The following is a 16,943-nucleotide window of genomic DNA, read 5'->3' on the forward strand; positions in this document are numbered from 1 at the left end:
GAGAAAGCCCAAAAATTCATTTGCAGCATCCCCACATGGATTAAGCTCCTGGAGAAGCCCCCTGACCACTGACCAGAGATGTGAATAGCTTTACTATCAGACAGAGTATATTGGAAAGGAGATTAATGCAGATGTAGTTAGGTTAAAATGTAACATCCTATTGTTTGTTCGCTCTTTTGACCCGTTTTAAATTTGTTCTAGGTTTTAATATTTTCTGCTTTCTTTTCGATTGAGGGGTTTGGTTTTTTTTTCATTTTATTTTTTTATTGTTGGGTTGTTTTTGTTGTTGCGGGGAGGTGTATATTTTTCTGTACATGAAATCCAGGATAGATAAGTCTATGGAGAGAGTAACTAGATTAATAGTTTCTTAGGGTTATAGCACGAGAGCTTGAGGGGAAATAGGGAGCTAACACTATTTAGTACAAGAAATCATTGGTCTCTACCCATCCAAAGGAAAGAAGAATGATGAAAATTCAAAGACATATGGAAACAATCTAATAGACTAATTGACCATGTCTCCACAATCCTGGACTGGAAGAACTAGATGGTGCCCAGCTACGACTACCAACTATTCGAATAAGCTCCTCTTTTTCCCCCTCCCTCTCTCACTCTCCCACCCTTGTGAATCCTTGATCAATTACATATTGTTACTATTATTTCATATCTTACACTGTCCATTATCTCCCTTCACCCACATTTCTGTTATTCATCCCCTTCAGGAGGGGCTATATACCCAATCTTGTGATGGGTTAGCCCTTTCTCACCCTTTCCCCTCCCTGACCATCCCCCTACCCTCATGATATTGCTACTCCCATTACTGTTCCTGAGGGGGTTATCTGTCCTGAATTCCATGTGTCGAGAGCTCTTATTTGTACCAATGTGTACTCTCTGGCCTAGGCAGATTTGTAAGTTAGAACTGGGTCATGGTGGTGGGGGGCAGGAAGCATTCAGGAACTAGAGAGATGATGTGTGATTCATCAGTTCTTTAGTATGCCTTGGTTGAATCATCCCTCCCTTATACCACTTCTGTGGGGTCATATCCAATTATCTACAGATGGGCTTTGGGTCTCCACTCCAATCTCTCTCTCTCTCTCTCTCTCTCTCTCTCTCTCTCTCTCGCATCGATATAGTTGTTTTAAAGCAGGCATTCTGAATCTAGGGCCATAACTTCAGGGATTCTGCGAACACACTGAAATTAAATGTCTGAAGTGTGCATTTGAAAGGGGTGAACGCCTATCACTTTCACTGGTCTTAAAGGAGTCCGGGATTTCAAATAGAGGTTCCTAGGGAACCCAAAAGGAGGCCTGATGGCACAATACTATAATGGTTAACTAGCGAGTGGGCAGCAGTCTGGACCCATCAACAGTAGAAGACACCTGGCGATCTGCTCCTGCAAGGACCAGAGCCCAGGAAACGGTGGAGCCGCTCGGCTCATAGCACCTGTGAATCAGAATGAACTCAATAAAAATGAACGCAATAAAACAGCTGTTGCAAATGGTTTGCGCTTGACCACTAACCTCAAGGTTGACATTTGGAACCTGCCCAGAAGCTCCATGTCAGAAAAGCCTAGCAAACTGCTTCTGTAAAGATTACAGGCCAGAACCCCTCTGGGAGTAGGTCTACTCTGTGACACATGGAGTTGCCATGAATCACAATTAACTTTACAGCAACGAAGCTGGTTGTGCTTGTTCTTGTTGTGTTGTCACTATGACATTAAAAGGAAGGCCCCTCGCCAACAGAACCCCAGGAAAGAGACACCTCAACATGTGTAATGATGTTGGGCACCTGCACCTGCCTCTAATCTTCAGTGCAGCCAAGAAAGAGCCCATTTCTTTATCCACATAGTATCCTCACACAAAGAACAATCAGGTTTCTGAGAGGAGAGTTAAATGTGCTATTCAGCAGTTGTAGGACAAATGAAACAGGGCCTTGTCCGACAGAACATGTGGGTCATCCCAGAGAGGCTCATGCCCAGAACAATCAGGATGAACCCAGGAAGTCTCAGTGCCTGGCTATTTGCAAGGCATCCTGTTGACAACTAGAAGTGGGACCTGCTGGATAACGGCTGTACCTTCTAGGATCATGTTGCTACAGACAGGGATTGGATTCTGATGCTGGTCCAAATAGAAATTAGGTCATTTATTCCATTTCTGAAAACCTGGCAGGCATGCCTTTCTTTAATGCCTTCATTAGACCAACTGAATATTTTCCAAAAAGGAATTAGGGGACTATTTCCAAGTCTCATTCAAGCCCTCGGCTTGATCTTGCTTTTCAATCTCATTGCAGAATGGTCCTTGGGTCACCCACGGGGAGTATTTTCTCTTGTCCACACTACTGGAAGTAGTTTGCTCATAAGTTTGCAAGAGGAACTCAATTTCTTGTTGGGACTCAATCATCTTAATGGAAAAGAAAAAACACTATCTTTTCCTGGCTTAAAAAATAATTTTTAAAAAGCTTGCTGTGCATTTATTTGGGCACAAGTAAGGAGGAAAGGGCCCAATCTCCTCAACAAATACCAGTTCTCTATCTCTTGCCAAGTATTGTGCCAGTGTGAGTTGCAAGATACAACTTGTGAGTGTTCATTGCCAACAAGTTGGGAGTTCAAGCCCACCATGGAAAAGGGGTCTGGCTATCTGCCTCTGTAAAGATGGCAACCATTGAAAACCCTGAGAAGCTCCATTCTCGGCTGTAACACATGGGAGCACCATGAATTGGAAGGGACTCATTGGCAGTAGGTTTGGTGTTTGGGTTTGGGGTTTGTGGGTTACTGTTCCTGACTCTTCACATCCTCCTTGGAATAAGATGATAAATCCACAGGCTTTATCGTTTGACACTATAATACAGTGGAGTTTGCAAAGTAAACATCTCTACACAGCTGACTTTAAAATCACTTCCACCCATGGGCAATACATAGGCTATCGGAAATAGGGAAGGACACAAACACAGAGGAGGCACAAATAGACAAATGGGATATACTGAAGATAAAACATCTGTGTCCATCAAAAGAATTCACCAAGAGAGTAAGAAGAGGGCCCACGGCTGGGAAAACATCTGTAGCAATGACACATCAGACAAAGACCTTATTACTAAAATCTACAGTACTCTGCTAGATGATAAAAATTAAAAAAACGAATTGCCCACTGAGGAGGTGGGCAAATACCTGAACAAAAGTTTCACAAGGGCAGAAATCCGAATGGCCAATAAACATGAGAAAATGTTCCTGATCATTACCCATAAGAGAAATGCAAATCAAAACAACAATGAGGTTCCACCTAACACCCTCAAAGATAGCCCAATACAAAAAATCAGAAAGCAACAATTGTTGGAGGGGCTGTGGTGAAATAGGAACTCTCATCCACTGCTGGTGAACCTGTAGGTATGTACAGCCACTATGGAAATTGATCTGGTGATATCTAAAACAGACAGAAATTGAGCTACCATACGACCCAGCAGTCCCCCTACTGGGCATATACCCAGAAGAGGCAAGAAACAAACCACGGCCAGACATCTGTGCTCCAGTGTTCATTGCGGCACAGTTCACAATTGCAAGGAGTTGGAAGCAACCCAAATTTCCATCAACACGTGAATGGATCAAAAACCTGTGGTACATACATACAAGGGAGTAGTATGCATCACTAAAAAGCAGTGATGAACACATGAAGCACATCGCAGCATGGGAAGAACTGGAGGAAATAATGCTAAGTGAAGTAAGCCAAGCACAAAAGGACAAGTACAACATGAGTCCGCTGAGGTAAGCTTGAAAAAATGCAAATGGGGAATAGGGAAAAAGCTACTATATACAAACATTCCTAGAGTGAGGTCCAGGTAGTATGGCAGGAGTCAGACCAAATCCAGGGATACATATGGTAGCCAACAAAAAAGGAGGGGGAAAAGAAAGAAAGAGAGAGAGAGAGAGAGAGAGAGAGAGAGAGAGAGAGAGAGAACCGAAGAAGACATGGGTAGCGGGGAAACAGGGCACTAACCCACCCAAGAGGAGGGTGTTCTTTATATCGCCACAGGAGAGGGAGAGAGGGACCAGACTTCAACCTGGTGCACCAAAACGTGAATGCAACATACTGGCATGAAGCAAGGAACCAATAGAGAGGTCTGCGGAGCCAGCTCCAATCCCAACTACATGGACAACCTCCCTGTCCTCCCAGAAAAATTAACTTCAGAGGTCAACACTGGAGCTACAGCTCAGGGAGAGGGGGCACGTCTGATCAGAGCACACAGGAGCAAGCGAAGAGGGAAGGAGAGAGAATGGAACACATCTTGGTCCACCAAGCCCCCAGGATGATATTCCTGCTGAGAGCACCAAATGCAGAGAGTACCATAGGGCCGGCCCAATCATGAAACATGCCGTCTCTCACTGACCCATCGTGCTACAAGGGACAACACTGGAGACACAGTGCGGGAATTGTGCCCCATCTGACCCTGCCACAACTGGGTGAAATGCTAAGGGTGTGCAACAGAGCAGGAAGGGAAGCAAAGCAATGAAGTCCTGAGGGAATACCAAAAATAGACTTTGGGGCCAGGGCATAGCACCCTATCAGACTCAACCAGAAAACACTCCTAAAGGTCAACAAACAGACCAGGAACTATTTATAGGCTTTTCTTATTTGTCATTGATTTTTTGTTGTTGTTGTTTTGTTTTCTTTTGTTGCTTTGTTTTGCTCTGTCTCATTTTTGTGCTTATTATTGTCTCAGTATGTCTATCTAGATAAGATAGACTGGATAAACAATCAGGAGGAGAAAACTGACGGTTCTGGGGGAGACGCAGGTCAGAAGGGGAGGCAGGGGAAAGGAAGGAAGGTGTCAACCACAAGTGATCTAAATTCGGTGGTGAGGAGGGTATAGGATGCCTGGTGGGGCTTGATCAAGGGCAATGTAGCCAAGAAGAATTACTGAAACCTGAATGAAAGCCGAATCTGATAGTGTGACAAGAGGAAAGTAAAAGAAAATAGAGGAAAGAACTAGGAGACAAATGACATGTATAGAGCTCTAAATACAGGAATGTACATATGTAAATATATTTATATATAAGGATAGGGAAATCGATCTATGTACATATATATATATATATGTTAAGTATTAAGGTAGCAGACAAACATTGGGCCTCTACTCAAATACTCACTCAATGCAAGAACACTTTGTTCTAATAACCTGGCATTCTGTGATGCTCACCTTCCCAACACGAACTCTGAAAACAAAACGGGTGCATAAGCAAATGTGATGAAGAAAGCTGATGGTGCCTGGCTATCAAAGATATAGGGTCTGGGGTCTTAAAGGCTTGAAGATAAACAAGCGGTCATTTAGCTGAGAAGCAACAAAGTCCACATGGAAGAAGCACACCAGCCTATGTGATCATGAGGTGTCGATGGGATCAGGTATCAGGCATCAAAGACCCAGAAAAAAAAATCCTACCAATGTGAATGAGGGGGAGTGCGGAGTGGAGACCCAAAGACCATCTGTAGACAATCAGACATCCCCTTACAGAAGGGTCACAAGGTGGAGATGAGCCAGTTAGGGTGCAGTATAGCACCGATGAAACATACTATTTTCCTCTAGTTCTTTAATGCTTCCTCATGATAGCCCCACCCTATCATGACCCCAATTCTACCTTACAAATCCGGCTACACCAGAGCATATACACTGCTACAGATAAGAGCTGGAAATACAGGGAATGCAGCACCGATAACCCCCTCAGGACCAATAATGAGAGTAGCGACACCAGGAGGGTAAGGGAAGGTGTGGGGAGAAAGGGGGAACCAATCACAATGAGCTACGTATAACCCCCTCCCAAGGGGAAGGACAACAGAAAAGTGGGTGAAGGGAGACATCCGTCAGTGTAAGACATGAAAAAAAATTTATACATTACCAAGGGTTCATGAAGGAGGGAGGGTGGGGGAGGGAGTGAAAAAATGAGGAGCTGATACCAAGGGCTCAAGTTGAAAGATAATGTTTTGAAAATGGTGGTGGCAACAAATGTACAAATGTGCTTGACACAATGGATGGATGGATTGTGACAAGAGTTGTATGAGCCCCCAATAAAATGATTTTTTTAAATCACTGCCACCAAGTGAACTGTGATACATAGAAACCCTGTGGCACAGAATAGAATTGCTCCATGGGATTCCTGAGGCTGTAGATATTTCCAGAAGCAGACTGCCACAGCTTTCGGCCTCAGAGTGGCTGACGGATTTGATCGTCCAACTTTTCAGTGAGCAGCCCAGCACTCAGCCTGATGACTTGTTTGGATGAGTAACGTGTGGACGGTGTGTCTCTGGAAGGGGAGAGTGCCCACCACTTTCACTGATCTTAAAGGAGTCCTTCACTCCAAACAGTTTCCTCCAAACTCAAAAGCTTACTTCCATCCAGTCGAAGCCAACTCATAGCAACCCTATGAAAGGAGCCCTGACAAGCATTGGTGAGATACTGGGCTGCTAACTGAAGTGACAATGTGACTCTTTTGAGCCGATGGAAAGCTTCCACCAGCAGGTCTGTGAACAATAAATACAGGGGCATTTCTGGCCACTACGAAAATACGAGGGCTGCTTATTATTGCAGCTAAAGCTGGCTAATTCACTTTCCAAATCCAATACATTAATAGAGTATTCTGTATCTTCCAAACCACAAGACTTCACAAAGGTTGCAGCAATTGTCCATTTTGCAGTGTCCAAAGAACTAAAATGAGGTTCTGTTGTTAAAATACAGTTACTATGCCCAGCTGCTAACCTAAAGTTTGGGTCTTCTAGTCCACAGAGGTGCTATGGAAGAAAGGCCTGGTGATCTACTTCCAAGAAATCAGTCGTTGAAAACCCTCCAGAGCAGAGTTGTATTCTGTTGCACGTGGGGGTTGGAATCCACCCATCGGCCACTGTGTTGTCAGTTCATTGGAAGATGGCCTTCTCATTCATCACCTTGTATAACTGTCGGGGCCATAACTCAGTCCTTTCTGAGTTGCTAGTCTTGACTTCTCTCCTTTCAGTCTACATGTACAGGAAAGATGACAACAGTTGGAGCCCTTGAAATCTTTTGACATGCTCCAGTGTTTGGAGTGGTTTAGAATCCCAGACACTGGGGGTTACAGTCTTGTGTTCACCTCCCACTAGAAATGTCAACTAGTTACAGCTGCTGTAGTCAGTCTTGAAATAAGGCGATAGTGTCAGGGTACTGGATGTTCCCGGTGGATCAGAGGAAGACAACTAAATGAATAAAAAAATGAGAACAACCTGAAACCGCTGCAAGAAAACAGACAATTTTGTGACACTAAGAATAAAGAGAGAAAAACTGGCAGATACTGACGCCAGTGTTTCAGAGGTTTCTCAAGTCCCTCCATTCCTCATAAGATCAACTTGTCACCACATTTCTCCATCTCTGACTCCCCCCACCCCACTTCCCCCTCTTTTGTTTCTATATTTCTTTTATACAAGATGGAATAATGTTGAGCCGCTTTCACCCTAAGAGACTGAATTGCTGGGTTCTGTTTAGTTCCTGGTATAATTGGAAACAATTGGATTTGAATAGCAATTTGGATTTCACATCTTTTATTTATTAACGTTCTTCAAAATATATAAAGTAAAACGGTAAAAACAGTTTTACATAACATAGAGAATGTCAAGGGAAAAAATGAGGACAAAGGGAAAAATAGAAATGGAATAAAAATATGAGTTCAGTTTTAACCAGAGAGTTTCCGGGTTTACATTTGTTTATGACTAATGTATATTTCCCATCTGAGGCAATGTTAATCCATAAATATTACCGCTGGAGGATTTGTTCGCTTACTAAATCGATCCAGTGGTTAGTTAAGGAATGGATGTTCAGAAAACGATCATCTTTTTTTCTTTGCTCTCCTCCTGAAATGGAAGGGTGGCTAGAAAGTATATATTATGACTCCCCAAAGTCTATATGTAAATGGTTGGATGTCAGATATTTGAATCTAATATTGACTCTCTTCCTGGCTCTTAAGTAAGCTAGTTGTTTAATGATTGCAGCCTTCCAAGGCACAAGTTACTGGTGGTAAGGAGCAGGGTTAGCGTGGAAATCCAGACGGGCCTGACTCCAAAGGAAAATTCTTTCTACTGAAAGGAATCCACAGGTGTCTCAGAACCTTTTATACCCCAGGGAGCTTTTGAAAATACAGACGCCTGAGCATCATCCTGGGTCTATTGATTCTGAACCTGAGCTGGTGGCAGAAGGGAAAAACCTCAAAAATGATTCTGATTTGTTCAAAGAAAAGATAGAATCATACCGCTGTTGTAGTTGTTGTAGGTCCCGACGCATACAGACCCTCTGTACAGCAGAATGAAACCCCACCCAGTCCTGTACTGTCGTCACAATGATTATGTTTGAGCCCATCGTCACAGCCACGCTGTCAAGCCATCTTTTGCAGGATCCACCTCTCATGCAAACATAACATGAACACACAAAAACGTCTTATTTAACCTATTAATGAATGAAGAAACCAGTATCGTGTTATAAGCAGCAAAACCAAATGCACTGCCATGGAGTTCATGCTGATTCATAGCGACCGCCTGTGGGTTTCTGAGACTGGTCATTGTTTACCGGAGTACAAAGCCCAACAACCTTTCTCCCGCCGAGCAGCTGGGTGGTTTCGAACTGCGTAGCCATTACCCACCAAGGCACGGTCAGAAATCGCACCTGAGTCTTCTTATTTGATGCAAAACTAGCTTCTTCCACTGGCGGGAAGGGAAATCGAGGGCGCCTCCACGGGACAAAAGCATGCCTATGGAGCAGAATCATTGGCAATCCTTTCGGTGATCGACATTTAGAGTCATAAAGATCGTGGAAAGCATAAAAATGGAGCCACACTGGTTGCGCAGAGCAGACACGGGCTGGGGGTGCCTCCGAGTGCAGCTGTCCTCCGCCATAGCGTTGTCATGGCTGCGACTTCTGAGGCATCTTGCCAGGCCCTTCCCAGATGGCTCTGGGGAGGCTCTAGCTGCCCAATATTTAGTCATGCATGCTGCCCAGGGCTTTCTAGTGAAAGGCAAACCCCCAAAGGGTGGCACCAGGCAGAATGCCTGGCCATCTTTGTTACCCATTTCAACTGTATTCACACTTCTTGCCGACATGCTTCAACGGTGAAGAACCACGGACCACTTCCAGAGGTCTGCCTTATTTGAAGCCTTGCACGTGTGAAATCTTAGAGGGATTGTATTTTGCTCGGTCTCTGGTGCAGTAAGTATTTCAGACTTTCTTGAGTTTCAACTGGCCAGTCTGTAACTGGTTCCAATTGTACCAATTCAGGTTTGTTTTGTTTTGAATATTTTACTGAGAGATCACTCCCCAACCAGCTTAGTCCTGAGTGACACTATAAATTCCACAGCCTGCCCCATGAACCTGAGGTTGTAAGAGATGTTGTCACAGGATGTCAAAAGATAGAAAGACCTCATGGTGACAGTGGAGTCCTGTCGCTTAGTGGTCACATGTTGCGTTGCTGCCACAAATTTGAACTGCCAGCAGTTCAAATCGACCAGCAGTTCCTCAGGAGAAAGTTGGGAAAGATAGGATTTTCTACTCTCTTCATGAGTTACAGTCTCATAAAGTCATATAGGGCAGTTCTAGCTTGTCATATATCTTGTCCCTATGAGTCTGCATTGACTGGATGGCAGTGAGTTTGTTGCTGATGTTGTTGTTTGAGGGGCAGGTGTTGTTTTGTTGGTGGTTGTGGTAGTTACCTAATCTGGTGTCAATTTGAAGATTAAGAGTGTAGAGGTGGAGTCTAGCCTGTCAATCCAGAGATAGCCAACGAGACCTCTGTGTGGGCATGGCCTTCTGAGAATTCTGGGAACTGCTGATTTTCCTGCTTGGAGGTGAGAGTCTCTCTGTCTGTCTCTCTCTCTCTCTCTCTCTCTCTCTCTCTCTCTCTCTCTCTCCTCATACCCTGTGAGACATTGAAGCTACCTAGACACATGGAACTACCTAATGCCCAGAGCTGGAGAAGCCACGTGGACCTACCCTGATGCAACCAGACCTATGAAGCCAGGAAAGTCATGTAGAGACCCCTGCCCGTGCTGAGTTGCTTACAAAGTCACAAGATCCAAGATTTTCTACCCACTGGCCTGTGATTGTCCTTCATTTGGCATCATTGCATGTGTTTCATGAGTTTGAAGAGGACTTTATAGATTGGTATTGGACATATGGGATAATATCAGACTTATGGGCTTGGAATTGACTGGGTTGGGATGCTTTCTTAATGTACAATTACCCTTTATATAAAACTCTCTCTTATATACATATGAGTTATTCTATGTATTTGTTTCTCTAGTCTACCCAGACTAACACAGGGGTTTTGTTTTGTTTTGGGTTTGGGATTTTGATTCCTTCCTGGTAACCTATCTCTTTTGAGCTCTTCTCTCTCAAGAAAGTATCCCAACCTCAGTAAGCAAGTATCGGTTATAACTGGGTCGGGCCTGCTGAACATGCACAGAAAAGATAGTCACACCCTACAGCTCACCCCAGAACAGAAGAACTTTGGTCAAGGAACAAAAGACCACTACAAACATGTCACCAGACTAACCCACATCATATTTACAAGAGAGATACCCAACAAACCATTTCTTGGCCAAGAATCATAACCCTGCCCCAATGCATATTCATGGCCATTCCTCAGAAATGTATTACATATTCATAATCTCCTCAGTTTACTTCCTGGTATACATGGCTAACACTGCAACACACACACACCCTTTTGGAGGTGGGGGAGGACCTTGGCAACTCTGGTCCAGGCTTGTTCCTTATTTGATCAACCAAAGTAAAACCTTTTTTCTGTTTTCACTCAGTCTGCTTCTGTACTGCATACTGCCATTGTAGCCCCCATTTCTAAAGATGTGTCGAGTGAATCTGTATTTGAGTAGATTCTTCCACCAGGAAGGAGCTCTAGTGGCAGAGTGCTCGGTTGTTAAATATAAGGTTAGTCGTTTGAATTCACCACTCACTCTGTGGGAGAAAGGCTGGATCATTTGCTTCCTTAGAGATTTACAGCCTTGGGAATGCTTTGGGGAAAGGTCTACTCTGTCCTGTTAAGTCTCTAGGAGTCAGAATCAACTTGATAGTAATGGGTTTGGCTTTGGATTTTAAGGCCTTGGCTAAAGCACAACACCCACAGCGGATGATTGTGGGCCCCCAAAGGCAAAGGTTCGCTCTGACATCGCTCCTTTTCCCTGTCTCCTCTTCATATGGCCTGAATTCTTTCATATTGACTTTTCGATGCATTTTATCTATGCCTAAAATTCTCTCTCTCTCTGGTCTCAAAACGTTGCGAGGATATGTATTAGCTCCCAATAAAATGGTTTGAGGGGAAATAAAGAGAGAGAGAGAGAAATGAGGAGCTGATACCAAGGGCTCAAGCAGGGATGATTGTGGGCCTGTGTAACGGAGAAGGGGCCCTGGTTAGAAGTTGGCTGAGTTTAAACCAGCAGTTTCTCCAAGGGGAAAAATGAGGTTCTCTGCTCCTGTAAAGATCTGAAGTCTCATAAACCCAAAAGGGTACTTCTGCTCTGTCCTATAGAGTCACTATGAGTCAGAACTACTGGAGAGAAGTAGGTTTCCTTTGAGGTTTGGTGCAGCAGAGATTATTACAAATGATTTCCCAATCTGCATGCATGTTTCATAAAAGAGCGTCAGAGCTTTTAGCTGGACATATGGCCACTCAGGTAAGGCCTGCATTCCCAGGCCTCCCTTTCATAATGGCATGGTCATGTTTCTTCCTGTGGGATGTAAACAGAGTCAATGAATACAGTATCCAGATCCTACCCCTGAAAAGAAGAGCTTATGCCTTCAAGTTCCTTTTCCCTCTCTACCTCTGGCTGGAACGTTGACATAGTAGAACATGAAATGATGATAGATAGATGATAGATAAATAGATAGATAGATAGATAGATGATAGATAGATACATAGATAGATTGAAATGAATGAATGAATGAATGAAGCAGGATTCAGAGCAGCTATCCTATAAGATGGAAACTGTATGACTATCTGAGGCTCTCAGAGGAACAATCCACAAAGAGCCTGGGTCTCCAATGCCATTAGCCCTGGAACAATTAGACCCTGACTGTTGAGAAAGGAGCCCCAGAGGTGTACTGGTTAGATGCTCAGCTGCTAACAGAAAGGTTGGTGGTTTAAACCTAACCAACAGCTCTGCGGGAGGAAGGGTCTGGTGATTAACTTCTGTAAAGTCTAGAACACCCCAGAGGGAAGTCGTACTCTGTCCTGCAGAGTTGACATCACCTAACAACAGCAACAACAACAGAGAGAGAAGTAAACTTTGCCTCGTGTAAGACACCATTGTGTTGTCCTTTGTTGGATCGGCCAAACTGGTCCCCTACCTTAGACAAGCTGCCACGGAGAATAAGCTCTACTGTCTTTGAAAGTTTACAAGGTATATTGTCAAGTGAGCAAAGCAAGTTGTAGAAATACTATTATCATAATCTAGATCATAATTTTAACCACCATGACCCTCACCACTAATATAGGCATAAATATTATCAGGTCTCTATTATTTTCCTCATCAGTTATCCAAGCCCACAAATGCTTGAGTCCAATACCTCCTTTTGAGACACCTCTCTCCCTTTAGATTATCTAAGAAATCAGAGGATTATGCAGTCTCTACCTGACACCTCTATCAATCTGAGTCCAGCCAGGAAAATAAAAGCCACACTGAAGAATTCCATACTAAGAATAATTCATTTAATCACAAAAGTGTTTAGAAGAACTAAAAGATTCCTGTAATCTTATCAAGGGAACTCTCTAACGTTTCTCTTGGAAATAAGCATCAAGAGTGGGGAAAGGGTGGTGTTTTAATAAAGAATGCTTCATCAGCTGCATAGCTGTATGGGGCAAATATCTCAAACTCTGTTTCACACCACACTCAAAAATCAACTTCAGGTGATTGAAGATCTAAATATCAGAGGGAAAACAATAGAAACTTTTAAAGGAAGCAGCGAAGGACACATTCACAACCTTAACCAAGATTTGTAAAACCTGCACCAGAAAGAAAATGTTCATGAAGATATTCTGTCCCCCTCACGAGTAGGCTTCTGCGTAAGTTGCTTTTAAAAATGGGTGTTCAATTTTATCAGTTCCAACTAGGTTCAGTTTAACTTTACATTGGCATAATATCTTCATTTCCATTCCCAGCTCTCCTTCTACCACTGGGCAGGAAATACTATGTCTCTTTTGGGGTGGTTTCCTCCTTTCCATCGGGCTGAGTTGCAAGGCGGGGCAGTGACTGGGTGGCGGGTTTAGACAGTGCTAGCCTATTGGAAGGGGGCCGCGGTGGTGCCGTGGTTCACTGAATGGTCTGTGGTCAGAACCCACCAGCCACTCTGAGGCGGAAATACGTGGCAGTCTGTTCCTGTATAAACGATTCCTTGGAAACCCTTTGGGACACTTCTACTTTGGCCTGTAGGGTCGACAGAAATTGGAATCAGCTTTCCAAGATGCAACAACAAAAGTATTAGAGAGGAGAGGGAACTTGGTGCCTCAAGTTCTCAGTCCAGGCCGCTTCCTGTGAGCCTCAGGTGAAGTGGTTCTTACATCTATCCCCGGGCCACCCGGGAGAACATGGAAATCCCAGAACAGCTTCTGGGCTATCATCAATCACCAAAACCTCCAAGCAGCTAACTTTGCCTCCACTTCTCGCTGCGGTTTTCTGCCTCCCCAGAGCTTGGCCCCCAAAGGCAAAGGTTCGCTCTGACATCGCTCCTTTTCCCTGTCTCCTCTTCATATGGCCTGAATTCTTTCATATTGACTTTTCGATGCATTTTATCTATGCCTAAAATTCTCTCTCTCTCTGGTCTCAAAACGTTGCGAGGATATGTATTAGCTCCCAATAAAATGGTTTGAGGGGAAATAAAGAGAGAGAGAGAGAAATGAGGAGCTGATACCAAGGGCTCAAGCAGAAAGCAAATGTGTTGAGAATGATGAGGGTAACAATGGATGGATGGATGGATTGTGATAAAAGTTGTACAAGCCCCCAATAAAACGATTTTTTTTAAAAAACAAGGCAAAAACACTGTGAGGATTTGATTCCGCTTCCCTTGACCAGTGAGCAAGAGGCAACTTGCTCCTCGAGTGTGGGGTGTGGAGGAGAGGGAAGAAAAAAACAAATATACTCCAAAAAATAAGAACAGAGGTTAATAGAGTCAAACAAATCACATGTTCAGGATCTATAAAGAACTGTCGAAATGCACCAACAGGTGGGAACCACACAGGAGTCCGTCAACTGATAAAGCATAAAAAGAAAATGTATCTATCCATTCCATGCGACAGTACTCCTCTACCATGGATTGGATTTCAACCCCTGGCAAGCCTAGAGAACAAGATCGAACTGATCCCATAGGTTTTCCTCGGCCTTCGACCTTTCTGGAAGCAAACTGCTACATCTCGCTCCCGTGAAGTGGCTGGCTAATTCAAACTTCTCACTTTTGGTTGGCCCCAAGAGCATAACCACTGCACCACCAGGGCTTCTGATAAAATCACATAATTCACCAAATCACCACCAGGGTTCCTGATAAAATCACATCAATACAAACTGTGAGACAGTATCCACATATGCCTAACCGATGACCTAGCAATGCCACTCCTAGATAATAGACCCATGTATACATACTAATCCCTGAAAAAAAAAAGTACTAGAATGTTCATGCAAAGTGAAATAAGTCAGACACAAAGAGGCAAATTGTATAACTCCGCTTACATGAAATATCCAGTGTAGGCCAATGCACAGAGACAAAAGTTTATGGATGGGCAGAAGAGGTAGAGAAAAGGGAATGAGGAGGCATTGCTGAAGGGATATTGAGTTTCTGTTGAGAAGGGGAAAAAACCTTTGTCAATAGTGGTGATAGTTATACAACATGGTGAATATAATTAATGTCACTGAACTGTACAGTCAAAAGTAGTTCAATGAGCATTGTTCCTTGAATATGGTGAGCAGGGCAGGAGAGAATGGAATGCCAAAGGGGCATGAGGGAGCAAGGAATATGTCCATTTTCTTGATTGGAGTGATGATGTCATGGGTGAATACATGTGTCAAATTTTATCAAATTGTACACTTTATGTATATGCCCTCTGAATGTCCATTATATCCTCAGTGAACTGAAATTATTTGGTACGGCTCTTCTCTCCATACTCTGTAAAGTCTACCCAATGACTGAGTGGGATCATGCAAATGGAAGATTCTAACCTGGGGGTTGGCCAGTTTGGCCATTCTGCTGGGTGTAAGACTACAGTATCTCAGAAGTAGGAAGAGAAGTCCTGAGACCATCAAGAAAGAAGAGCCACCAGCAGACCATGTGTGAGATACCTGCCCAAAGTGGTGGAGATAACAGAGGCAGGAGAGACCCTAGAATCTGCAGCACTGAGACCACATACAAGGCAGAGGACCCATGCTGAGACCATGAGGCAGTGTGGCAGGTGGGCTTCCTGGACCAAAGAACCATGTGGCTAAAAGAGCAAGCAGCAGAAAGAGATGTTCTTGCCACCATGGCTGTGAGGAAGCATTGTGGACCAAAGCAATGTCTCCATAACATTTTGTAACCTGTTAGCTTCCCTAATAAACACCATACTCGTGAATATTATCTTGAGTTCTGTGTGGCCATTGCAATACATGGTAAAGGTACCCTTGAGAAAGGTACAATGCCATGGGAGGGAGACTAGGATGAAGAAAGAGAGGTGGATGTAGGTCTTGACCTCTGCCTCATAGGACTCATCCTTGGGCAGCTGTGGAATTGGCTTCGCCTTCTCTTTTGAGCAGCCAGAGGAAAGCAGACATGGCCCCAAAGCCATATCCTCCGTACTTAAAAAAAAAAAAGCTGTTAAAAAAAAGAACTCTCACATCCAGAATATTTAAAGAAAAGTCAAAACATATTTCTACAAAATTACAGAAACCTGTATTAAACAAAAATTTCAAAATGTGAAACTACTGTTTCTCAACATATCCTTCATCAAAAATAAAAGTTCCCAAGCATATTTAGCCCACTGCCCTTTTTTCAGATAAAAACATTACTCAGTGCTCCCCCATACCCGCCCCGGCAATTCTCCAGGATAAAGTGTAGGTATCCGCTTTTGCAGTCCCTTGAATAATTCTAGCACCCGACCCCCAGAGACAGTATCGCCCACTTTGGGAAACAATGATCTAGGACTATATATGTCTGGAGGTGCTGTTTTCATCTCTCCAACCCTTCCCCCCACCCCCCGCCCCCACCCAAATTCTGTGCTCTTCCGTTTACACCAAATCAAAACAACAGTTTGGCATCCTCAAAGGATTCAAATTGTGCTCCTTTTAATTATTTTATTTTTTACTGTAGTAGGACAGAACTGGCCACCTCAGTAGTCCCTGAGGCTAAACCATTACTATCCCCACAGTTACTTTAGCAAACCTGGTTCCCTTGCTTCTGCAACATCATGCAGAGCTAGTGATCGAGTTTGCAAATTGTGCTCCTTTTTAATGTCCTTTGAGTTTGTGAAACAAGACCAGGGCTGTAGGGCGGATGGGGTAATGTTTCCCAACAAAACTCTCCTAGGATTGCCTTGTTATCCTCAAAGAATGAGCAAGTGCGTTGTTGTGATGGGGAAATTTGCTTGGTCCAACTTACCTGACTTTCTTCTCACTTATGAAGTTTTCCATTTTCTTAAAACATCTTCATAAGCCCCTTGTGTTAGTTTGGGTACATTAAAGAAACAAATCCACAGAAACTCATATGTATAAGAGAGAGTTTTATATAAAGGATATGGCTGATCCCACCACGAGACACGCCGTCCCTTGATGGCCCCGGGCACTAAGGGGGACAACACTGGAGAGTCAGTGTCGGGACTGGCCCAGACTGACCCTGAGACACCGAGGCAAACCACAAAGAGTGTGTGGCAGAGCAACCATGGGAGCAGAGCAGAGAGCCCCCAAGGGAGTACAAAGGACGGA

The 16,943-nt window shown here is 43.8% G+C and overlaps 1 non-coding gene and 1 pseudogene across 1 annotated transcript; one reads left to right on the forward strand and one right to left on the reverse strand.

Moving 5' to 3' along the window:
* LOC115869808 overlaps positions 1-16,943 on the forward strand; it is a 68,192-nt pseudogene that overhangs the window by 34,674 nt on the left and 16,575 nt on the right.
* Positions 16,325-16,456, reverse strand: LOC115869825. Its single transcript, XR_004046386.1, has one exon. It is a non-coding gene; the product is annotated as a small nucleolar RNA SNORA66 (small nucleolar RNA).

This window comes from Echinops telfairi, unplaced genomic scaffold (genome assembly GCF_000313985.2).
Source record: "Echinops telfairi isolate 266 unplaced genomic scaffold, ASM31398v2 ScPeMD7_53;HRSCAF=182, whole genome shotgun sequence".
NCBI lineage: Eukaryota > Metazoa > Chordata > Mammalia > Afrosoricida > Tenrecidae > Echinops > Echinops telfairi.